This window comes from Thamnophis sirtalis, unplaced genomic scaffold (genome assembly GCF_051295495.1).
Source record: "Thamnophis sirtalis isolate CommonGarterSnake01/CBP01778 unplaced genomic scaffold, rThaSir2_p1.2 scaffold_6, whole genome shotgun sequence".
Classification (NCBI taxonomy): Eukaryota; Metazoa; Chordata; class Lepidosauria; order Squamata; family Natricidae; genus Thamnophis; species Thamnophis sirtalis.
In genome coordinates, this window is record NW_028261386.1 from 36,896,785 (window position 1) to 36,922,632 (window position 25,848).

Genomic DNA, 25,848 nt, shown 5'->3' on the forward strand with positions numbered 1-25,848 from the left:
GTTTCAGCCCGATGAATGCCAGACATGAAAAGTGCCACTCAAACACTATACTTTTCCCCTCACCCTGAAAAAAAAAGGCTCTCTGCTCAGCTTTTAGATTGTTAGACTGGCTAGAGAGAGACATGGCACCAACAGGGTCCTGGGTCCTGGCATTTTGCAGGCAACCTGTCCTCTCACATTCCTTTGGAATGCAACCCATCACATGTGAATTAGATTTTGCCAATTATCCTATTAAAAAATAACGCTATTATTCTAAAATATGACTAACTGAATATTAAAAACTGTAAATATGTAATGCTGATAAATAATAGCAGTAATTGTTATTTAGTATGATTAAAATCAGTATTGATATATCAATATAATATCTATCGAAATTGACAATATACACTAAAATAACAATACAAATATATAATGTGGAATATAAATGTAATAAATATAATATATAAATGCAACATAAAAAACTCTCCCCCTTTAAAGTAGTAAGATCAATTAAATAGTCTAGCAAGTTTGGACAATATGCTATATGTTATGTTACTTAAGAATATATATACCTCAGAATCAGATACAACATCCACATCATTTCCAACTGAGTCAATAAAATCATATGCCATGCCAAAACTATTTTAAATAAAGATATGAAATTAATCAAGTCTTGCATTTATTTTTCAAAATGAATGTACAATTTTTTTATTATTTAAGTTTTGTACCCTATCTTTTCTAACTAACGTTAACTTTAAAAAGATGTTACATCAGACTACAATACAAGTAATTAAATGAAGACTAAAATAAGTGTTTTGGCATATTGAGCTTTTTATATTTCTTTCTTATATTTCTTCCTTAGTTGAGAACTTGCTCCTCAGCTTACTTACCCATTAACTGTTTGTTGCTTTTATGGTTTATTCATTCACTGCTCCATCTTCAGTTTTTTTCACAGGGGGCAGGGCTTCCTTCCTCCCTTCCCTCCCTCCCTCCACTCCTTTGCACTGTTCCCTCTAAGGTGCGCGCCTGCGCGGCTGCGCACCTCGCAAGAAAAGCCCGCGCGGCCGATTCTATCTGCCGTGCAGAGTTTTCTGTAAAGCAAACGTGGGGAAGTTCTTTGCAGGCGCCTAGAACTGGCCGCCTGCAAAGGACCTTCCCAGACTTGTTTTGATGAGCCGCCAGTCTTCTTGCTTCTTCTCCTTCACCAGCAAAGCTCCCGCAGCGGCGCCTCTCCCTCCACGCGGAGCACCTGAGCTGGCCCCCGCGTTATCCCTCCCCCTTCCTCCTCTGCCGTGCTTTTGAGGCCGCGGGAGCTAGTAGGAAAGCGGCGGAGGTGGAGGCGGCGGCAGGGATAACCCAGAGCCCAGCTGACTCCGCTCGGAGCACCTCAGCTCAGCTGGGCTCTGGGTTATCCCTGCCGCCGCCTCCACCTCCGACGCTTTCCTACTAGCTCCCGCGGCCTCAAAAGCACGGCAGAGGAGGAAGGGGGAGGGATAACGCGGGGGCCAGCTCAGGTGCTCCGCGTGGAGGGAGAGGCGCCGCTGCGGGAGCTTTGCTGGTGAAGGAGAAGAAGCAAGAAGACTGGCGGCTCATCAAAACAAGTCTGGGGAGGTCCTTTGCAGGCGGCCAGTTCTAGGCGCCTGCAAAGAACTTCCCCACGTTTGCTTTACAGAAAACTCTGCGCGGCAGATAGAATCTGCTGCACGGGCTTTTCTTGCGAGGTGCGCAGCCGCGCAGGCGCGCACCTTAGAGGGAACAGTGATAACTGGCCATTCAAGCAAAAGCAGAACTAGAATGGTTCTGTCCTAGATGGTTTTTCTGTCCCAAAAGAAACCATGGTCAGTAGTATTGAAGAGATGTCTAAGACACTGAATCAAGTTCTACCCCTCTTGTCCCTTTCCCAGGGTAGGTCATCCAACATGAAAATCAAGCACGGCAGTTTATGTTACAAATTAGGCCTAAAACCAGAGTAAACAGGATATATGACTTGTTTCATTGAAGTGTACCCAGTGCTGATCAGCAAGCAATTGCCCAGGGACCTTGCTCATTGTAAAAAGGAGCTCTGGGAGTCCCAGACCAAGTACCTCTGGAGGCAACCTTAGTCTTAATATAACATTTTAAATATTACTCTCCACTGAGTACACAGTTTCTTTGCAATGAAAGTAAAAACGGTGAGATAGGATGCAAATATACTTAACAAATAATAAAATACAGTGGTGCTTAAAAGTTTATGAATCATTTTGAACTTTCAGTGTTTCTGCATAAACAACATAAACTGTGATCTCTCCCATATGAATGAACAAGTATGTTCTTGATCCATTTGTTTAATTGGGTTCTCTTTAGTTAGGAGGATTTGTGTGGAAAAGCGATCACATTTAGATCATATTTAGGTAAAAATATTGAAAATTCAAAAGGACTCACAAACTTTTAAGCACTACTGTGTAATAAAGGAGCTGGTTTTACCTTTCTGGCAATCCTGTGAAAGTAAGTACCTACTTAGTTCTGCACTTATTTTTAATGTGTTTGGTAGCTCCTCTTGTTCATACTGCAGGCAGCATTAGCAAAATTTGCTGACCAAAAAGAAGTTGCTTACTTCCTTTGCTTGGTGAGAGCAGGAGGTGTTAATAGATGCCATCTGTGGCATCACTTAACTATTATTTATGCAAATTGTGGCATTAAAAGTGACTTGGGAAAGGTGCTTTCCTGACAGGCTCAAAATACACAGACGACGGCAGAAGCTAATTTTTGCTGACAAAAAAGGCTCTTCACAACTAAAGTACAATGTTAACTTAGGGCTCAGGGGACAATGCATAGATTCACATAACAGAACTATAGAAGGGGCAAAGCAGGAGGTGTCTATGGATGCTATCTTTGGCACTCCATTAGTTACATAAATTATAGTGGGAAATCTGATTTTTAAAAAGCTGGCTGCTGGGAACTTGAGATCGCAATTGAGCAGCTAGCTTTTGCTTTATGCTTAACAAAGAGGTCATTCTCACCTCTTTGGGTCATTTATTTAACACAGGCTCACAGGGCAGCCCCTACAAGAAAAATATACAAAAGTAAGACTGTAGCAAAGGGTCAGACCCAAGGAGTTACTGTGGGTGGGACTACAGATTTAGCCAATAGTAATGGATTTTATAAATTAATGGGGCAAAGGGAAGAAAACTCCAACAACTCCTCTCCCAATCTAATTTGATTTTGAAAGTTCTTCCACTTTTGAAAGTTGCTTCTACTGCCTTGGGCAGAATATTGCTGGAATGGATTTTGTGCAGAGAGCAAAAATCCAACTTATCACTGAACAGTAAAAGGAAAACATTTTCCCCAAGCAATTACATGTAAATCTAAGAAGAGGGTTCTACTTATATTCAATGATACAAATATAGGTAGTCCTTGCCTTACGACTGGTTGCTTCATGACCATTCGAAGTTACAAACACCCTACCCCAAATGACCCAGATTTGAGGGTCTGACAGTCACCCCACGGTTGCATTATTGCATTTCAAGTACTTGGCAACTACCCTACATTTACAGAAGTCTGTAATGTCCCACAGTCACATGACCACAACCTATAACATTTTTACTGGAAACCGCCAATTTGTGAAAATAAATACAAAATGCATAAGGCAGAAAATAAACCTTCAAAGTGACAGCAAATAGAAAACAATTGAAAAGTGGGGGAGGTGAGTGGTTTAGAAATGTGAAATAAAAATAAATAAATAAAGATAAATCAGTATAATTTGTAAAGTTAACCTGAAATAGAATGTAACAGGAATAGCTAGGAAAACAAATATACAACAGATGGTAATAAGCCAGCCCATTAAAGCCAGAGTTTAATATAAAATATAATATGTGTTTATATGGGGGTGGGGGTATTAAATTATAGCATTTATTGCCATTCTCAGCAATTTCTACTTGGATGAAGTTCTGAAATTAAAACTATATCCTATATTTACTGGGGGGGGGGGAGGCTGGGAAAACATAGGGACCCTTCTTTCTTTTGCTAATGACATATCTCCAGCATTCTACTTTATATTAAATTAGCAAGACACAAGTTGGGTTTCTCTGCTTTATGTATTTTACTTATGTTTAAAGTACACCCATCTCCCTCGTACAACAACTGTTACTATAAACACTTGATGTATCCAAATTGTTTGTTTGTTTGAATACTGCCCATCTCACCAAAGGTGAGTCTTAATTGTTGTACACTGTCATTGTTATGACACTCATTCAACACATCAAACATTACATAATCCTTTATTTCTGAATTCTCACATTTTCTGTGCTACAGGAAAGCATAGCCACATTGATTAATTTTATGGATTTTTGACAAAGCTTCTAATGATAACCAGAACAAATTACTGTATCTTTCTCCTTAGCTTCTACCTATAACCTGTAAGACCAGATGCTCCATCTCTTTTCTGATTCTACTGTCTTGTCCTTTATCACATGAGATCTCTTCAGTAATGGTCTAAGTTTTGCTAGCAAACTGCTTTTGCTGCCATTTTCTCTGCTACCGGGAATTATGTTAAATAACAAAAACTTGTTTGGGTAAAACTTTTTAAAACTTTTTTCATACAAATTTTCCCAAAGGAAAATTAAAAATAAAATAAAATAAAACAAAGTATAAATTATCAAAGGACTTTTGAAGTACAGGTAGTCTTCGAATTACAACTACAATTAAGCCTAAAATTTCTGTTGCTAAATGACACATTCATTAAAATGGGTTTTGCCTCATTTTATAATTTTTCTTGCTAGAGTTGTTAAGTAAATCACTGCAGTTGACTCTGTATTCCCCATTATCTTTGTCAGAAGGTCACAAAAGGTGATCACATGACCCGGGACACTGCAACCATCATAAATATGAGTCAGTTGCCAAGCAGCTGAATTTTGATCATGTTACCATGGGGATGCTGTAATGGTCATAAGTGTGAAAAACAGTCATAAGTCCCTTTTTTCCAATGCCATTGTAACTTTCAACAGTCACTAAATGAACTGTTGTAGGTCAAGGACTACCTGTACATTAACAATACAGTAATAAGGCTCACAGACAGAGATACTGTAATTAGACTGAGTATAAGAAAAATTCCTATGATGTGAATTAGAATTCAGACTTATCATGTCTAACAGTCGAATTCTACACCAGGGAAATTCATGTGATGTCATCTGCCAAAGCCGATCTTTCTAAAATTCATGCTATCGAAATTCAGATAGCATGCCGGGAAAATAAAATGTAAGTTGACCACTGTCTTGAAAACTATCAAAACCATGTCTGGACTAGCAACCATTTTCTCATCTAGAGTCAGATTCCATGTTTTAATTTTGTAGTTGAAAAGAAATAATGGAAGAAATATTTTTTCCCCACAATCTATCCTAGGCAGCTATTTTATATGCAAGTATAGAAGCTTTTGGCTACATTTCTTTAACTGAACTAGTATGATAGCAGCAACATAATAACAGATCTCCAGTTATTTTTATAAGCTTGGGTGTTCAATTGCTTCATATATAATGAATCAGCTCTAACTGTGAATTATTGTGAGTGGTGGAAAAAGAGAGACAAAAAGAAAAAAGGAAAAGAGAAAACAATTTAACACAAAACATTATTTAAACAAATTACCCTCAGTGATAATACATTTGACCATCATGTACAATTGACTTTAACTATAACACTTGTTTTCTTTAAAATGATTAATCTGTTATACTTGCTCAGAGACGGACTCTGTATGTCCACAAATTATGCAAAAATTCTGAAGAAGCAAAGCGGGTGTAAATGTGAAATCCTTGCAGCAAGAATTGGGGGGGGGGGCTCCAAAAGGAATGATTGCACCATGGGTCAGTGTGCAAGGTGATACAAATTGAGTCATAGTGCAATTCAGACCAACTCCAAAACCTTTAAAAGACTGGACATATGGCCAAAATTGCTGTACCAGAATTGATGAATAAATCACCCCACTGTTGGCTTGAAGATTCATTTACATGTATCATTTTAATTCTAGAACTTTCTGAATAAAATTTTAACGGACCAGAAATTATTAAGATTGTACCTTGTTAGCTGTCTTTTTGTTATACTATATTACAGGTTGGAGGGAAAAAAGAAAAGTTGTTAATGTAAATGAGGAAAAATGTGGTGTATGAACTCTATGAGTCTGAATATGTTGTACCCCTGAATTTAATGCAAAAAAAAGCTTCTTGAATACATCTGATCAATCTAACAAATCTGTTATATTTAAAATACTCCTCATAACTGGGCCACAGGGTGGGGGGAGCAGGAGGAAAACTCAGGACTGTATGCAAGATGCTAACGGCCTCCTGTGAAATCCTATGCTGTGGAAAGAGCCATGGCTCAATGACTCAGCACATGCTTTGCATACAGATGGTTCCTGATTCATATACCAAATGAAACAGTAACTTCAGATTGCTTCTGTATTAAAGATGTCTTTGCAGTTACGATTTTTACATACTAACATATGTAAAAATGTTAGCCAAGTATGAAATGAAAAGCCAAATACCTGCATTTTCCAGCTTGCTAATTTTTACATCTAATCTATAGTTTCTAGAATGCCCGGAGAGCCATATAACTGCAATCCACGCTAAAGCTGTATTCAGACAGTGTAATAACCTATGATTTACCATAACAAGAATGAGTCAAGGCAATTCTCTGGCTCATGTTCACCCCTCTTTCCTTTGGCATGGCTGCAAGGAGATCAGTAGCTATCTCGTCTAATTTAAATTAAGCTTTTTTTTCTGTCTTTGAATCAGTGTTGATTCCTGGCTGAACAAATCCCTGCAGTTTTCCTAACAAGATTGCAGAAGTGATTTGCTATTGCCTGCTTCCTAGACCTGAAAGTAACTGTCTCAAGGTCACCCAGCTAGCTTTGGACCTAAGGCAGGACTAGAACTCAAGAGTTTCCTGGTTTCCAGCCTAATGCCTTAACCACTGCACCAAGGGCTCTTGATATTAACTATGGCTAACCATTACATTTGATCACTAAATCATGATTAAACTGAATTATATTTTCCTAAATCATCTAGCTTTATGGTCCATCTTATGAAATTGACTTACTTAAAGTATTCTACACTCCAGACTAACCACAATTTGTTAGATTCAGACGATAAAACAAGCTACAGTTCATGAAAAGTCTTTTTTCAATCAAACAACTTCTGCAAATTAAAGATGGACAATAATAAACTAAAATGTATCTAAAACAATGTATCCATAATGTTAAAACAGACAAAATATTAAAGGCCTTGGATTTACACACTTCTGAAAGACAATAGGAGATGCTGCTGCCTGAATAGTTTATAAACAGAAGTTCCATTATTTGGGATAGGCACTGTCTTGTTATTCTGATAAGACAGAAAAGTTGAAAATGGTCTTACTAAATGTGAAACAATATAAATTGCAAACAGGGAAGGCATCAACATCTTAGGAAGTGCTAAAAAATTCTAAACAGTTAGTCAATAGCTGCATACAAATTTGGCTTGAGTACCTATGAATTTTGACTTAACTTTGATTCTTCTGCAGGACTGATACACACTGATTTTTTTCCAGCTTTTTCTTTATGTATATGGATTAATCTTGACAATCCAAGAAAAGTGTGGGTATGCATTGCCATGGGAGATTGTAGACCTGGGTTGGGCCAGGATAAAGCTCTAGTAACTATATAGATTCTATGTCTGGTCCCCAGTGAAATGTTTTTTATAGCTATGGTTTTATGTTATGTTTCTTTTACAGCATTTGGTGTTTTTATTAGTTGCCTCAAGTCCCCTAGCAAGTGGGCAACCACATAAATTGAATAACTGAATGAATAAATAAATGCTGAACCTATCTTAAAATTAAAAACAAATGTTCATTTTTAAGGATGTTCAATTATAAAGCAATAGTCTTTCCATTTATTCAGGGATCCTCAATCTCCAGAAAATTGAGGCATTTATTAAGCAGTAGAAGGCATAGTCATTTTCTCATTGGGTTGACAAAGTGTGGTAGGAAATATTGAATGGCTAAATTGTAACTTAGATCAAAAGTAGTTTTGGAACAAAATAGTACAAGATAAATTAACTTCATAGATGGGAATCTGACATCCAAAACATTTATTTAAATGTAACAAGTGTCTGCATTTAGAGAAAAATAATATTCAATGCAGGACAGATTCTCACAAAAAACCCAATTCCACACAAAAACACTTCTATTGTGTGACTTATAAACAGCAATGCCTTCAGGCCTTCCCTTCTTTTTAACAAACATAATATAGTTCTTTAATGTAAAAAGTATTGACATTAATGTAATATGCAAATATATATATTTGATCTTCATCATATATGCCACATTCTTCAGTGGGGTTATTGTATGCTACTTTGGAAATGTCAAGATCAGAACACAATAGAACAAAATATAGAAATCAATCTAAAAAGAGTACAATAAATAGCACATTACATAATAAAAAGCCTTATCAATAAAATAAAAGGTAAAAGTGTTTAAAAGTCTGACTTGTTTTTTAAGAATGTGTCTGGCTCTGGAAGAATAACAAGGCAGGTAACAGACAAGCTTCTCTCAGGAGGCCATTTCCCAGGTGACAGTTCGCAGGTGTATTTCAGTTGCAGTTGCAAGATTTGGAAAAAGAATATTTACTTAAAGATTCTTTGTACTGATTCACATATAGAAATACACAGAAATTATAATACAGATTTTTCAAAAATGTCTATTTAAAACATGCTTGAACTAACCATACTAGAGATATCAAACTGTTATCTCTTGTATAATGTCAGGGCTTTAATTCATATATTTATAGGAAATATGGAACTACTTAAAAGGGCTGTATTCAGAACACAGCAAGACTACCCATTCAACTCATGTTTCGTGTTCTATTAAGAAATCAGCAGCATAGCAGTAAAACGCTTCTGCTAATTCTAATGATATCACAGTTTCTCTAGCAGCATTATCACAGCACTAGGCCATACAATTATATTTATTTTTACACCTCTGTTATATTCCTTCCACACAGACTTCTTCAAGGCAGCATATTTTAGTTGTAGAGAAAACACATATTTCGTGCACTCAAAATAATTTTAAAAATTGTTCAATAGAATAATTTTTTTCTATTTTAAATATGCCTCAAATGTACTGGAATCATAAGGGTTAACTAAGTAAGTTGAAGATGCCCTACACAGGCCAACCTGGGATGACAACGATGACTCTGTTTTAACTATCATTGAATCAAAAGCTAAGACTGGGCACATCCTCAATTTAGTTTTTTGCCATGAAATAGTATTTGCAATAGCCTGTACACGGGGTAAGTTAGTTACTGTGTCATTATAGCCAGAATATCCATTGGTGATGGCTATTCTTCATTTCACCATTTTCTTCCTGAAGGTTTCAGTAACCCAATAAGTTGGTCTGCCCCTGGGAATTTATGGAATCTAATGGATTGCTGAATGCTTTAGAAGATTTTCCAGAAAACAGAGATGATTAACTTGTTGTAACCTTTATCGACTATGGAACTGGAAAACAAAATGGGTCACTGACATACCTGCATATTGTTTGGCATCATGAAGCTTGATAGCGTATATCATTCTTTGCTGCTTTGGACAATACAATATGCAAACAGAGGCTATGGTACAAATGGTAAAAGATTCACCATGGAACATCTGTGACTGTGCACAATCCTGTCTATTGTGTGGAAGGCTTAATTTGTGGCCTCCACTGCATATTCAAGGAGTTGTCTTTTGCATGAAGGGAAGACAGAGTTTATAAAAAAAATATATTGGAGGCCTTAAGTATTTGTTGTGACAGTTTTGCAAGGCAGCTTGAGGACAGAACCCTTTTCATCCTGACTTTAAATGCTACTTTTGTTACAGAGCACATGGAGATCTAATGCACCATCAGATCTAATTCTGGATGGAATGGAAGCATTTTCAGATCTTGAGAGAGTGTAGACAACATGTTTATACCTTTCCAGTTTGTCTGATCTATACATCTGTCCATCTTGCCTTATTTAAATTAGTCAACTGAGCTAAGTGGATCTAATGATTACTAAATACATCTTTAGATAATTAATAGTGCCATTAGACTCAAAGGGTTACAATAATACACTCCTGGTTGCCTAATAAGTAACCTTAAATGAGAGGGAGAGGAGGGGAGGGAGGGAGTGGGAGGGAAGGAAGGAGAGAGGGAGAGGGTCTATTGATCCTGCTTTATTTTTAGCAGCCAATGATATCATTAACCAAAAAATTATCCTAGGCTATCTCTGGACCTAAAGGTACTGAATTATAATAGTTCCACTTGCACTAAGAAAAATAGCCTCAGTATGAGAGCTTTCTCTGCATTCTAGCAGATATTTTATCCCCAGTGCAATTGTGGGAGGCATCATTAGGAGTTTCTTGAGTAGCTATCATCAATACACAAATGACACTCTACTTCTCAGAAGAAAGCTGTCTGTGTTTGAAAGCAATAGCTAGAACACAGTGACGAGGTGAGCAAGGTAAACATAGGAGGCTTAATATCGACAAGAGCTAGACCTTGTGAGTAGAGTGTTTCTGTAATGGAAATTGCCTGTTCTGAACAAGTTTGCATCCTTCAGGGTTGTTATACAGACTTCCTTGGACTGTAATAATCCAACTATAATAATACACTGGTAAATCCAGATTGTACTATTATAATTTGCCATATACATATAACATGGAAGTAAGTACTAATAGTTTGTGGTGATGACACTGTTGAGTATGCACGTTCTGCTAAATTTAATTAGCTGCAATTACCTTTAATGATATAGACTGGATATGAACTTTTTATGTATGTACAAAGTATGAGACTTCTTTCTGGTTACATTCTCTGTAAAGCTCTTAAAGTATCTACCTACTGTACATGCTTCCCTTTATGAATATTGGGTAAATGGTTGTTTAATTTTCCTTTTACTTAGAATTTTTTAGTTCTTATGTTTTACATTGTTTTAACAATTTCTTTCTGCATTTTTAAAAATGATGAAAATATTGTAACAGATTCAGTCTTAGGACTTCACCCCAAGAAAATATTTTTTACAGTCTATGGTTGAGATAATGCTGTCATAATAATGCAATTTGACAACTTTTACAGAAGATATACATAGACTGGAATATTTTAGCATTATTAACTTTTAATTTTCCATGGGAAAGCACTATTCTTTCACTCACCCTACTGCCAATAATTTCTCAATTGATAAGATAACTGTTCTTCTTTTAGCAAGTTGTAAAACTGCTAACATTTGTAATCTTCTATATAAATTTGGTAATACCAAAATTAAGCAAAGACTTATTTAAAAATAACCACCAAGCTTTTTCCAAAAATGGAGAAAAGCCCAGAGCATTTTGAACATAATTTCAGTGCAAAACATCTGTGAACAATCTTTCCTCTATTGAATATTTTATGTTAGAGCTATTACCAACCCATGACAGGTCTTTCTTTCTTTATCCAGTAACAGTTCAAAATAAAACCATCAGGCAAAATGTAAACATAGTTACCTAAATAAGTCTCACTATGGATATCAGGCAAAATGAAAAGTTTAGACCATCATCTGTACTGGAACCGTAGCCAAATTGACCAGGCTCAGGACTTGATTTCCATAATTAATTTTTATTGTTGTTACCGTTACTGTTGTGCATTTGAAATTAACATTCCATCAGCACTGCAGCATACTATACAAGAAAGCAAACCCAAATAAGGTCATGTGTGCCTCCAGAATTCAGTGAAGTAAATTTAATGCTATTAATCAAGTTCCATAAATTTGCAGACTTTTTCTTGCAAAAGATTCATTTTTAAAATAGGCTTTTAATTGTTATGAAAAAAGGTGTTTAATACTGGTAATGTTTCTATTTATTGGACTATTATGAATTGCACTGCAATTAAATTAGAAGAGATACATTTTATATTCATAGAATACTAATTATTGCTTTTAAACAAAGGTTAACATCATGCTATTTTACAGAAGATTATTCCAAGACAGAATGTGTTCTAACAAACAAAACGCTGTATGAAAAAATGAAAAAACATATATCAATACTCAAATTCCTATTACCTTATAGAGCATAATTTTAGTTGGATAGCAGCAGAAGTAGAAAAAAGCAGCACAAAGAATTTGGAACAATATTTGAACCCTAGAAATTTTATTCAGGCATCAGTCTGATTCTTGAATAATCTTTTCCAGCTTTATGGCTAGAAGCTTGCTTATGGTTTTGAACTGTGATTGAAAGGAAGCTGAATTTTGTACCAAAAATTTGTACCATGTTTGTTTGTTTTTAGAAATAAATATTAGAGGGTCCCATTTCTTCATTCCAAGATGCAGAACCTCAAGCACATAAGGACCAGTTGGGGCTACTCTATATTTTTTTCAGCATGACAGATGTAATTGCACTTGGAACTTCTGCTAGCCTTATTTCTCATTTTCCCTCATCCATATGACAGTGCAGCATAAGTAACATTTAACATACCTGTTCTAATTCTAAAGAATTATGTCAGCTCTAAGGTAAACCAAGTTACTTTACAAATTTATACTGCCAAGAAAAACAATAATACTATCATAACCTCTCCACTTCATAGCATCGATCTATTCCACTAATATGGCACACAATTAAGCCATAATGTAGATTGTTTGATTTTGGCTGTGTTAACCTTGCCATTATGGATTCTATCGCATAGTTTATGGATTAGTAGATTATATGAATTCAGATGGTTATGATTTATTAACTTAATGTGCTTAAATAAACTATGGTTTGGCGCAATACACAAATTCAACAAATAATGGCTGCATTTTCAAGAGCATGCCAATAGTTGAATAAGTATAAAGTAGCCTGCGTCTATGATTGTACTATATTAGTAAAGGTACTACTTTCATGAAGAAGTCTTTCAAATGTAACCTGAGCTTGAACCCTGAAAGCAATCTATAAATGAAAATTCAACTGAAGAAGGCCAGACCCATCCTTGCCAGATGGACCAACTAAGTTAGATAAAGCTAATTCAGTTTCTTTGCATTGAGACTGAAGAAAGCCATATTCTATGCAAAAGCATTGTCTGTACAGGTAGTCCTTGACTTATGACCACAATTCCTAAATGCCATAAGTATGAAAAACGGTTATAAGTCAGTTTGTGGAGGGCCACTGTAACTTTTCATGATCACTAAATGAAATATTGCAAATTGAGGACTGCCTGTATATTTGTATTTTTATTAATGTTAATAGGCTTTTAACTGTCATCATACAACTATATTTTCTCATTACACTGTTTTTATTGTGCATCATTTTATACATATTTTACTGATATCATTTTATACACATTCTCCTTAGGAGAAAAAGCCATATATAAAATAAATAAACTGTCCATCTTACCCTAAAGTGGACAACATAAAGTAAAACTTGTGATGGGCTTGTTAGCAACTTCTCACTAGCACCTGCCATTTTCTTTACCCAGAAGCTACCATGGGTAGTGCTTTGTGACTGAACTTACTACCCTGCCAAAAGAATGAAACTTTCCAAATTTAAACTGCAACCCTGGAGTTGCGGCGTCCAAATTCCTGAAGTTACCACATGAGGGAAAACATATTCCAGCCCAATGTTTTTCAACCGGAGAAATTTTAAGGCGATTTAAGGATTCTGGGAATTGATGTCCACACGGTTTAAAGTTGCTGAGGTTGAGAAACACCATTTTAAAAAGCCAGCTGCTGGCCTAGTGATGGTTACTGCCTATACATTTTATATTCCACCTCTACTGTGGTCATTCCATCCCTGAATATATTTGAAATACCATGTTTCCCCAAAAATAAGACAGGGTCTTAATAGTCTTTTAACTCCCCAAATAAGCACTTGGCCTTATTTTCAGGGAGATCTTATCACTTTTGAGGTGCAGCAGGCACCAAGTGTGGTTACCTCATAGCTGCTGCTATGTTACAATATTTTCAAGGAAGGCTTATTTTCAGGGGAGGGCTTATTTTAGTGTATGCGCTCAAAAGCCCAATTGGACTTATTATCCGGTGAGGTCTTGTTTTCAGAAAAACAGGGTAGGATATCTGAAACATTACAGATACTCATAGTACAGCATATAACTGCTCAGTAGCAGCACTACTGCAGCTCAAGAAAAGAATTGTCACCACTACCAAAGTTGCCTTATTTTAGGGCAAATAAGAGTTCTGTCAAAGGCCACATAAAAGAAAAAGTCATAATATCCCCCCCCCCCCCAAGACAGCATATATCTAATTATCTGCTATTGGGCAACTATAACAGTGGGTGAATTATGTTTCCTGTTTATGATCTTCCCTAAATAGAATAATCCAAAATATTTTTACAAACTGAATTAAATGTTTAGATGTCCAGAGCAGAATATTTCAAATATTAATGTTTCATCTTTGGAAATATAACAGAAATTCATACCTCTGAATCTTTCTAGTTTTGTACTTAAGGCAGCTGATTGGCCATCATCAGAACTGATTCTGTGTTTCATGACACAGAAAGGCACAATATAGTAGTAGCAGCCTGGGAGCTTCTTTATAGGATGCCGTCATGACACTTTTTATCTTGCCCCCAAATGATGAGAATTATACAATCACACAGAAAAGTGTGGGAGGTCTGGCAGCATCAATTGCTAGGTATTCAGTTATGGTATAAGAAACTCTTACTTTCAGAATATGTTTGACAAATGCAAAATTGGCATAGATTACAGATAGATCAAACAGATGGAAAGTGGGAGGAAAATATCAGCCATCTACCTAGCTGATTAAAGAAGAAAAGCAGACGTAAAGAGATTGGATATGCATGAATGTATTTCTATCTATCTATAAAATCGTAATGAAGAAAGTAGCAACTTTGAAAGTATCTATGGAGTTGTTACTTCTTTTTAATAGCTTTTTTCTTGTCCCTTATCAATTTTCAGAAGTTTGTCAGTCTTCTATCACCACCTACAGCCACTTCAGATGGTTGAAGTGTCTCACAGAGCCGAGGTAAAAAAAAAAAAACAAGCTGATTCTTATTGCAGAATAAAACTAAAATTATTTATAAGATGCTGCCACCTATCCATCATTTTCCTTGACAATAATAGAACCCAAATAATAGCAATCTCATATTGCTTAGAAAGAGAACTCAAGCCTGCATGTGATTCTAATTATTTATTTTATTTAAGGAAATTTTAAAAATTTTGCCCTTAAAGGGGAAAAAACGCATGGAAAGACAGCTACTGTAGTGAGCTTATTAACAGGGGAAAATGTCCAGTGTGCTAATTGAACAAAATTAACAAGATGTAAATGGTAGTTTGCTTTTACTTGTAAAGCTAAGTAGCTGTTATGGAAAACTGAAGAAAACTGAAGAAAACTGAAGTAAGCCATGGAAACATAATATTACTTAATTAATACTCAATTACAGCAAAAACTGACATTCTGCATTTTCTTTGGATGTATGTATTTCTTTTTCTCATTTCCTGCATTATATAGCTAATTATATAGCTATATGAAAACATTTTTTTTCAAAACTGGACTTATTCTACTTAAAACTCTGCAGTTAGGATACAGTTGGTCTTCTTGACCCAATTCATGCATGCATGCATGCATGCATACAACTGGAATGGCAATTGCTAGTTATTTGCTTAAAGAAGTACCAACACTTTGGGTGATTTCATTTTAACCATCTTACTACAAACAGACATATACCTTTATATACTATAACAGACACACAGCTTTATATAGGAGAGAAATGCTATGTACATTGCATGAGCTTCAGTATGATTTGGGAAGGGCTGAAAACCACCTTCAAGTGTCAGTCATGGGTACTATAATCTGGGGAAAGCATGGTGATGCTAGAGCACTTGGCTCTGTTGCAGATTTGCATGTATATAAGTCTACCTTTGTAGAGTCAGCACCGATTTGATGCTTCACCACACTGAAGTCAGACCATGACTGCCAAAAGGCACCAGTCGGGATTCTTTTCCTGAGAGGTTGGAAGAATGTGAAATACTTTCCCTCTATAACCTGGTCCCTCTCCTACAATCCTCCTGATAGATCTGGGAGAAACGCTGCATGCACATCACCACCCCCCCCAGCCCCTCCGTAGTTCCATAATGCAGCAGTGCTATTCAACCACTCTTTCGTTTTGAGATGTTGGATGAGGGAGGAGGAGCACAGAAAGGGGGATTCCTTTCAGTGGGTGTGTTCTGCAGACATCCTGGAAAGGGCAACCTGGATCCATGCTTGATCACTGTGTTTTTTCACAGCAGTGCTTTTTAGGGTTGATTTTTTCCCTCTAAATCAATCCATCCTTCCCTTTGTCTTTTTCAGTGAGATAATATGTGAGGATTATCGTTCCTTCTTTGCTGCTCTCCTTCTTCCCCAGAAGCACACCCCTAACCTCCCTTTGCAGATCCCATGCTTTTCCTCCCCTTTCTGCAGACAATCATGTCAAATCAGCTGTTAAGCGTCGGAAAAATATGATCCTTTAGGGTTTGCATAAAGACTGCATTTTAAAAAGCCCTCTTTGAAATATTATCTGCATAGGCAGACCCATAAGCTGACCCTCCATTTAGCAATGCAACTACCATTTCTAATTTGTTGCAGTGTGTATGTATGCGTGTGGTGTGCATGCATGCATTTTCTCTAAGGAGTTTCTTATTATCATCATGCCACTATTGCTATCTTTTAAAACACACACATGCAAACAGACACAGGCACACATTTCTACTTTCCCTCCCTTCCATGATAGAGGGAAATACAAATCTCTGCTCCAAACCATTCATCAGCTTTGCTGCAGCACTGTCACAGAGAAAATATGCCCAAAGAAGCTGCCGAAGGAATCCTAGACTTAACATGGTCCCCTTTGCCAAATGACACACATGGAATTACCACAGCCAGCTGGATATATTTTACCTTTCTGCAGCAACAGGTCCCTAGGATGCAAGAGAGAATCCCAGAAGCAGCACAAAATCCCCTGAAAGTTCCTACCCTGGACAGCTACACAGGTAGTAAAGGGAGAGGAGGAAAGGGGAGGGAAGATGGGAGGGGAAGTGGGTGTGTTTATAAAGAGATGTGTGCAAAGGAAAAAAAAGGGGGGGCAGACTTGAAAAGGGACCAGTGGACCTTCTAGACAGGGCCAATCTGACACTTAGCATCTCTACCTGCTGCCTACCTAGCTTCGATTTTCTATCCTGGTTTTGCCTTTCTTATTAGGGAACTTCCAAGAAAGACTATCTCCCACCCTCAATATTGGAGTAGCTTATCATAACGCCATGCAATCTCTCACACATCACACCCTCTAAATATCATTACATATATATCCTTGGATGTTTTAGGTCAAGTGCTTCTTTTTCAATTTTTCCCTATAGAGGTCTTGACTACAATGCCCATCAGCCGTGGTGAGCAAGCACAAAGCCTATGGGCTTCGCAGTGAAAGCACCTCTTGAACACGCATAAAAGCGCACACACGGACACACACACACACACACACAAAGCTGCAATGGGTGGGCTCTCGGCAGCACGGAAGGGGGAGAGGGCTGCTGTGTGATGGCTGCCCAGCCATCCAGGCTAGCAACCGTTAGCCGCCCAGCTAAGGTTTCCATTCATTCGACGAGCCGCGTCCGCATTTTTCGCTCCAGACTGGCTGGGTTGCAACGTGTCCGGCTACTCCCCGAGACAGAGAGAGAGAGAGACCGAAGAAGGGCCATGCAGCACAGGAGTTGACGGATGCCCCCGCCGGGTTCCCTGCTAGCGACCAAGCAGCGCTGCGGGCCGGACACAAAAGACTTTCCTCCCCGGGCTCTCATCCTCCCGCCGTCCTCCCTACCTACCTGCAGACCGAGCCGCCCGCAGCAACCCGGCTGACTTGATTCTTGGACACCAGTCGAGCGCTCCTCCTGGCCGCCTTCTACCTCGTTCGCTCCTTCCTCCTCCCGCCGGGCCAGACGCCGCGGATGCCGGCGATCACAGAGAGCTCTCCGCCGCCACCGAGACCATATCTGGAAAGCGCCAAGCGCTGGCGCCCCATGCAGCGCGGCGACAAGAGCAAGAAGCGCCCCCCTTGGAAGGAAAGAGTCGCAGGCGGGGGCAGACGCGCGCTTAAAGGAGGAGAGGCGGCGGCATTCCCCTCAAGAGCGCCGCAGGACTCGCCAGCTCCTTCCTCCTTCCCGACGCGAGCTCTCTCTAGCAGTCCCTGCTCCCTCCTGTTGCCTTGGCCCGGCAGACGGGACAGGCGCGGGCGGAGGAGCGTCGCCCGCCTTTTCCACGTGTCTACAAATTGAGGCGAAATCTTAACGAGCGAGTTTTTCGCGCTCAGGGAAAGGGATTGGAGGAACTCGGCTCGCCTTTGCCTGACTACCCTGACCGTGGTGGTGTTTCTTTCTTTCTTTCTTTTTTCTTTCTTTCTTTTTTTTTTTTTACGGGGAGTGGGTGGCTGGGTGGGCGGGTCTCCTGTCGGTGCTGCAGAGAATATTTCCTGCCGCTACTATAGCGCAAGGAGCAGCCGCTCGCTTGCCAGAAGCTTTGAAATACAAGGCGGCGGAAAGCCACCGCCCCCTCCGCCGTCAGCATGCGAGGCCCTCCTACCCACTCCTCAGAATGGCCACAGACGTTGCACGCGCACGCGTTCCTCTTTACTGCAGAGTTTTTGCAAGTGACCCCTAAAGAACTGTTTAGTTGCACCGTGTGAATGAAAGCGGCTTCGGACATGCCGAATATATATATATATATTCGGAGTCGTTCATAGCTTTGTAAAGTGGCCCCGGCGCCTCTTATGCACGTGTAGTATAGTATATCACCTGTATAGAGAGCCGTTCTACCTGCAGTACGTTGTGCGCCGTAATGGCCATATAGTCGATGTATTTAGATTATACAAGTCAGCGTTTCAGCTTGCATTCACCGCACAATCACGTGTTGCATAAGCATTGCTTGAAGGTGGTCAGCAGTATGGAGGGGGGGGGAGAGAAATCTCATGTGCAAAGGTTATAGGAATTGAGCATGCTGACTGCAGAAAAAAAGAGGGAGAACTTGAAGGTTTGTCACTAATTTTTAAAGGTCAAAGACTATCACTTGTTCATTTGGGAACAGCTTTGCAAGTAAAAGCAACAGATTTTGGTTAAACATTAAAATAATTCAATAATAAGAATTTGCCAGTGAAAAAATTATCTAAAGGAAAAATAAGTTTCAGACCCTATTTTGCAGTTTCTAGATGGACCCTAAGCACGCTTTTCAGTCCCATTCTATGGTTTTAAACCAAAACCTCAAAAAAGGAAGAATTACTCCATCCCACATGATGTCACTACTTTTTAGTCTCTCCCCTGTAGCCCTGGGAAACTTTATTTTTTTAAAAAAAAAACACACACACACCAAACAAATATTAATTGGTAGATTTCCATTCTCAGACATTGCATTGAAACAGTTGGACAACAACAACAACAAAAATAACACTACAATATGTTTGGATGAAACTTCCCAGAGAATATGAGATTTTGAATGAAAAGATGCTGAAGATGCCATGGCCTGTCTTTCAACCTATTTTTTTTAAGATGGGTTTTTAAACCGACTACAATTTAGAATAAATCTCAATAGGCTAAATATCACAGCAAATCTCTTTTTTGACATATCCTACTCCAGATATTCACAAATATTCCATTAAATTCTATATAATACATGAGAAAATAAAGAGTAATATATTCCCTTTAGCTTTTTAGGAAATAGTCATTAAAATGGTTTACAATCTATGGCAGGGGTCACCAACCTTTTGGACCTCAGAGGCCACTAAGTTGATAATTTTAAATCCCATGGACACTAATATGTTTTTTTTTAAAAAAAGATAAATAGTATTTAGTGCAATATAAAAAATGCAAATATTTTTTCTGCGGACCATCAAAAAAAATTTGTGGACCACTAGTGGTCCGTGGACCACCAATTGGTGACTGCTGATCTATGGCTTTGAGAAGTTAAAAAAACCACTAAGTTAGCTTGCAAAACATTTCCTTGTGTTGGTTTGGTTGGTTTGGTTTATTAGATTTATATGCTGCCCTTCTCCCAAGGACTCAGGGTGGTGTACAGCATTAAAAGAAACACATAATACAAAAGTTAAAAAAAAATTAAATAGAATATCCCAAACAAACCCAATTAGAATTAACAATAACATTTTTTTAAAAAAATTGAATTAAAATTAACAATGATCAATAATTTATTTTATTTTGTTCAGGCCAGGCTGGCTTGCTGGAAAAGCCAACTTTTTAGGGCGCGTCGGAAGGACTGGAGGTCGGGGATTATACAAAGCTCCGGGAGCAGCTCATTCCAGAAGGAAGGCGCTCCCACAGAGAAGGCTCTCTCCCTGGGGGTCGCTAGGCGACACTGTCTGGCTGACGGCACCCTTGGAGTCATCTACATTACATTTTATGAAAATAAATGAGCACTCCAAATATACATGTACCAAAATCCCTTATTCTGCCCATTATATCTTAAGAAATGCCTTCATCTGTATGGATTACCTTGGTAAATATTCCAGTGACATATCACTGCAAAACATGTTTAGTTGAGCTACATTCTTATTTCATCCTGCCCATGACAGAACCAGCCATTTGCCTAGTAGCTGACCATATTGTCAGGACGCGATAGGGACTGTAATCATATGTATCCAGAGGGCGCCAACCTAGGAAGACTCTTCCAGAGGTAATAAACCAAGATTGGACAAAAAAGTATCTCATCTTGGAAGGATACCAAATGCTTAAATGCTGTTCATATTAAAGAACTATTGGTTGTTTTTTTTTCTTTTTAAATATAATATTAGTCTAGGAAAAGTTAGAAATGTTTCTTGGTCTTATTTGATGTATTATAAATTTTATATTCTGTCTTTCTAGTGCAATGTTCTTCGAACTTGGCAACTTTTAAGATGTGTGAACGTCTGGGAGTTGAAGTCCACATGTCTTAAAGTTGCCAAGTTCAAAAAAACACTTTTTTTATGTGTGCACACCACTCAGAGCTTCTTAGGTTGATTAAGCTAAGTTCAATGTTTCATTTAAAAGATAGAAAAGTGGCAATCCCTAAAAAAATCTAGATTTTTTTAATTGCTTTAAATGTAACCATCAATATTTTGAATTCTTCCTGGAAACAAATACAACATTGTCTTATTTGGGACAAATGGCATTTTCCCGAGATTCTGCAAAGGTAGCCCATCAGTCAAATATGCTGTAATTGCAATAATCCAGTTTGCAGCTAAGTCATGCACTACCCTAGTTGATGCCCAACTTATTACAGACAAATGGTGTTGGCAAATAGTTTAAAGATAGATGAAGACTCCTAGTTGCAGCTACTAGCTAACCTTCTAAGAGCAAACCTGAATCCATAATTATCTCCAGACAAGAAGTTCTAGAGAATGAGTACTTCTTCTACCAAAACTGCATGAAATCCCATGTTCAAATTCTGACTTGGGTACCTCTGTCTTATCTAAATTAAATTTCAGATTGTCAGCCTCATCTGGCCATTACTGCCATTAGACTTTAATTGAGAATATTAACGACATCCTAGATAGTAGCTGGTAGTATATGAAAACTAGAATAGAAGATGCATATCAACCACATATTATTGGGATTCAGTGACTTCCAAATCTTTTGTTAATTTTTTTCTGGGTTTTCATATAGCTGCTAAATAATGTAGAGACAAGACTGAACCCTGAAAAACACCATATGCCCATATTTCCCTCAACATTACTTTCTAAAATTAATTTCCAATGAAGAAATTGAATCCTTGTAAGATAGTACTTACTGTATTTACAGAAGGCTATACATCAGGAGACATGGGCCAATCTGAGAACGTAGCAGGAACATCAGGTCATTCTTATACAAAAACAAGTGCAATTATAGGACTCCACTTAATTTCTCCTCCTGCCCTGGGGAATGGAAAAACCTGCTGGCTCACCAAGGACTTCCTGTCTCTGTGACAGCAACAATCTTAAGCAGTGAGAATCAAGGTGTGGGTGTGGCAAAGAATACTAGATAGATGGCTTGTTGGCTTGACCCAGCAATGCTCTTTTTAATACACTGAGAATTGTTTATTTATATTTTTTAAATAAAAAACTTGATATGTGATACTTTTCTCCAAGTACATAACTAAAATTGAAACAATAACCTAGCAACATTTGAGAAAAGGGGTTACATTAAATTATCCTAGCATAATTTAAATGTGTTTGCATGTGTGAATGGATTTTTGTAGGGTAAAACTCTCTTCTATCAGAGGTGTGAATGGCCTTGTCTGAGTGTGTAGTTAATAGGAATAGAGAATTCAGACTATCTGGGATGGAATGTAAAAAGGAATGAAAGTCCTAGTTCAAACAGAGCCAATGTTTGCTTAAATGTCCAATCTTGCATACGAAATAAGAATAGCAACTCTAAATGGCTAATGTCTTCCAATAAGAGAATCACATATCCTTTTTATTTCTGAATGATATAAAAATTTAGCTTCCACAAAGAAAAAGGGCTTTGTCCATGAAATCACTTCAAGTCAAACTTGTCACAGTGGCATCTAATTAACTAATGAATTCTAATTCATCTGCTCTTCTTAGCAAAGTTGTAAGAGGGCAATGGAGAAGTGAAGAGGTTAAACAAGAAGTTAGTAGAGGGTGTGGAGAATAAAAGGAGAAGAGCAAAGAATGCTGAGTTTTGGAGCAGAAAGTACAGAAGGGAAAAGAAAAGGATAAAATCACAGCAAAACAAAATTCACTGTGCCCCAAAAAGAATGAAAAAAACATTGACTGAAATGAAATGGGCTGCTATATTTTTATAATGAATAGTCCATTATTTTTCTGCCCTTTCTGCAAACACCTAGGGCTCCAGTTTGGCCAGTTCCAAAGGGTGTGAAAGTTCAGAGACATATGCCAGTATTTGCTTTTCCTGATTTTTAAACACCAGAAACCACAGAGAAGAGGAGGCAGTTCAAATTTCACCTGCTTCACGACGTGGGTGCAAGTTTCTCCCAGCAAGGGAGGACCAGACTCAAGCAGGGCAGATGAGAGAAGAAACACAGAACATCATTATTATTGTTATTACAGTGAAAGGTTGCGGCATAAGCTAGAGTTCATTGTGCTGGGTAGGGTGCAAGCATGGAATCTGACAGAAAATAAGAACAACAGCTATAGGCTGCAAAACCAAACATACTTACCTGAAAGAAAATTGTGGTGCAGTGTATGAGGTACACTTTGCAAGGAAATATTTTTGCACTGTGAATTGAAAAGATTCTGGGATGGGTTTATGCACCCTATAAAAAATGCAAATTGCCTCCCTGTAACTGGCTAACCATGTTTTTGGCATTTGTCCAGCTCTGGCCTTCTCTTATTGCTTGATTATAGTTCTGACTCTTTGGTTCAGTGTTTTGCTCTTAGGGCAACATCAGGAATTCATGCATCATATTTTTAGAATATCATTATCTCTCTTATTTTTAGTCACCCATATCCTCAGGATGAGACAGTTGTTATCCCCTTAGTTTCTCAGTTATTACAAATGTATGTAGAAATTAATAACTGTTTTTGGAAGGGTGTCCTAAGTGGTTTGGTTTTTCCTTTTTAGAATTGCTTTTCAGGCACCCCTGTATTATTTTACTGATAATCTGTCAATTAGAGCATGTATCCCAAGTCTATCATCACTTTCTTGTACAGTATCCTCCAAATCTTGTACTGTTTCCTATAAAAGTGGGTTTTATGCTAGATTCTATCTGCCATATATTCAATTTTTCCAACTAATGCCATTTAAATGTATTGGAACAATTTTTTACATCCCTAAAAAATAATATTGCTATCAAATACTAATAGATCTGGAAGGCATGAACATGAAAAACACAGGGTTTTTCATGTAGAGTACACAGTGTTTTGATGAATATCTGTATAGTTATCAGTGAACTACTTCAGGAAAGTGAAATGTAAAATCTATTTCTGTGTCTGTGTCAGCCCAGTGTCAAATCATTCTCCATTTCACCACGCAACATCAGATAATATTATTTTAAAAGTAAAAATAATCTTGATGAAAGGAATGGAGAACTGAAAAGGAAATTTCATGCTATATGACCTATATTGAAAGTATTCTTAGTAAAAATAAAGATTGAGAAAGCGGACCCCACAATTCAAAGTGCCCCTGCTAAATACATTTAATCTAGTTTTCTTCATCCTATACTCTTCCCCTAAGGATACTACTCCAGAAAATTTATATATTTTTTCCACAGTACACCCATGAAGAATGTTGTTACAGTGAGAGAGAAAGAAAGTGAGAAAGTGACCAGTTAAATGATTGAAGCATTGCTTACCACACTGGATTTTTGCTTTATTTCTGACTCATTCTCTAATTTGTGCTTGTTTTGTCCCTTTAAACTGTTTTCTTCGAATAAACTCTTCAGTTCCAACTTTCAAATGATTTCCCACAAGCTTCAGCAGTAGTAATCTTACTCAGTAAGATTTAATAGCCCATCAACCAGGCTAGTCAAGCTTCATTCTGATTGTATGTGCATATGTGTGTGTGGGGGGGGGGAATCACTCTTCTGCTTTGTTTATAGTGTGGGTGGGTCCAGAACAACGCTAGATGGGAAATTTGTCAGCTGCTTCATAATTTCCTAGCTGTAAGTTATTACCAGGTTGCCATGCCCACAAGAAGGAAAACTGCTTAAACAAGGGCACCCCTTTCTGTTCCAGGAAAACAACTGTGATGACCCAACACAAAAGTGGGAAGTTACAATTTAATGTTTTCTAAGAGTAGCTGTTCTGGTTTTATAGCAAACTAGACAACTTGTGCCCTACTGGTCATCAGTTTAGGTAAATAAAAAATTACTTACCTAAACAAAGAAACAAAATGGCTAAGGACAGGGGGAAAAAGGAATGGGAGTAGGAGTGACCTTCGCCACCTTGCGGTTTTCCCATTTTGTTTCCTTGAGGGAATCTGGTAGAGAACACTGAAAGGTTCCCCTCCCCTCCCCTCCCGCTAGGTGGTTGAGGGAGCAAGAGACTGCAAGATTGACTGGAAAACTCAACAGAACATTAAAAAAGGAAGATTGGGTGAGTGCAGCAGCAGCCCAGCAAAAGCCATTAGTCTGAACCAGCCACAACTCCCCCAAATTTCTCACTTATAACTGTCTAGGTCATCAAATATGCTCCCTAAGACATTAAGAATAAAACAATGGTAATAAATGGGCACAGATTGAAAAAGTTTGCCTAACTCCAGTTTACAATGAAAATAATAGTACCCACGGATCATGGAACTTAATTTACTCTTTTCTCCCTGGGTTACATTATGCAGAAAAAACAGCGTACACGAAAGTGCTGTTTGGTGTGGGAAAGAAGCTCCCATTGACATACTGTATGTGTATAATGCATGCCTGGTAAATTCATGCTAGATTACTATAATGTACTATACATAGGACTACCTTTGGAGATGGTACGAAAGCTGGAATTGGTTCAGAACCTAGCTGTTTGATTGATAAGCAATGTACTGAAACCTGACAAGGTACCTTGTCAGTGTGCCATAAGATTTGGGGAAAATAATCTTGAAAACCTGTGCCATGTAGGCTATTGTGCCCAATTAGAAGGGGTTGATATTAGCATTGAAAACATTGAGCAGCATAAAGCCAAATACATCACTTACCCCAACCACCTAACTCTTGTTCTAAGATCAACTGAGAGGACTTCTCAGGGTCCTACCAATAAATCTGGCTCACAGTCCATTTCCATGGTCTGAAATGTCAGATTTTTTTTAAAAAAAGAAATTAATTGCTATCCTTCAAATATCTGGGTGCAATTTAAAAAAAACATTTTAGTTTTTTTTTTGAGTTGGTTTATTTGTTTGTTTAATTTGCCTGTTAGATAAAGGCAACACCGTAGAAGACCAAAGAGAGTGAAGTAAATATTATAAATGTTCTATTTAATAGAGCAA

General features: G+C 37.9%; 1 protein-coding gene across 6 annotated transcripts in view; it reads right to left on the reverse strand.

The window, feature by feature from the left end:
• The window catches only part of SLC8A1 (solute carrier family 8 member A1), a 276,480-nt gene that overhangs the window by 219,809 nt on the left and 30,823 nt on the right, over positions 1-25,848 (reverse strand). Inside the window, exon 1 of one of the 6 annotated variants that reach the window (XM_087717610.1) lies at positions 17,764-17,959. The exons of the other annotated variants lie outside the window; for them this stretch is intronic. The gene's annotated coding sequence lies outside the window, so the exon portion shown is untranslated. Of the gene's footprint in view, positions 1-17,763; positions 17,960-25,848 lie in introns of those variants that run through there. 6 annotated transcript variants of the gene reach the window in all.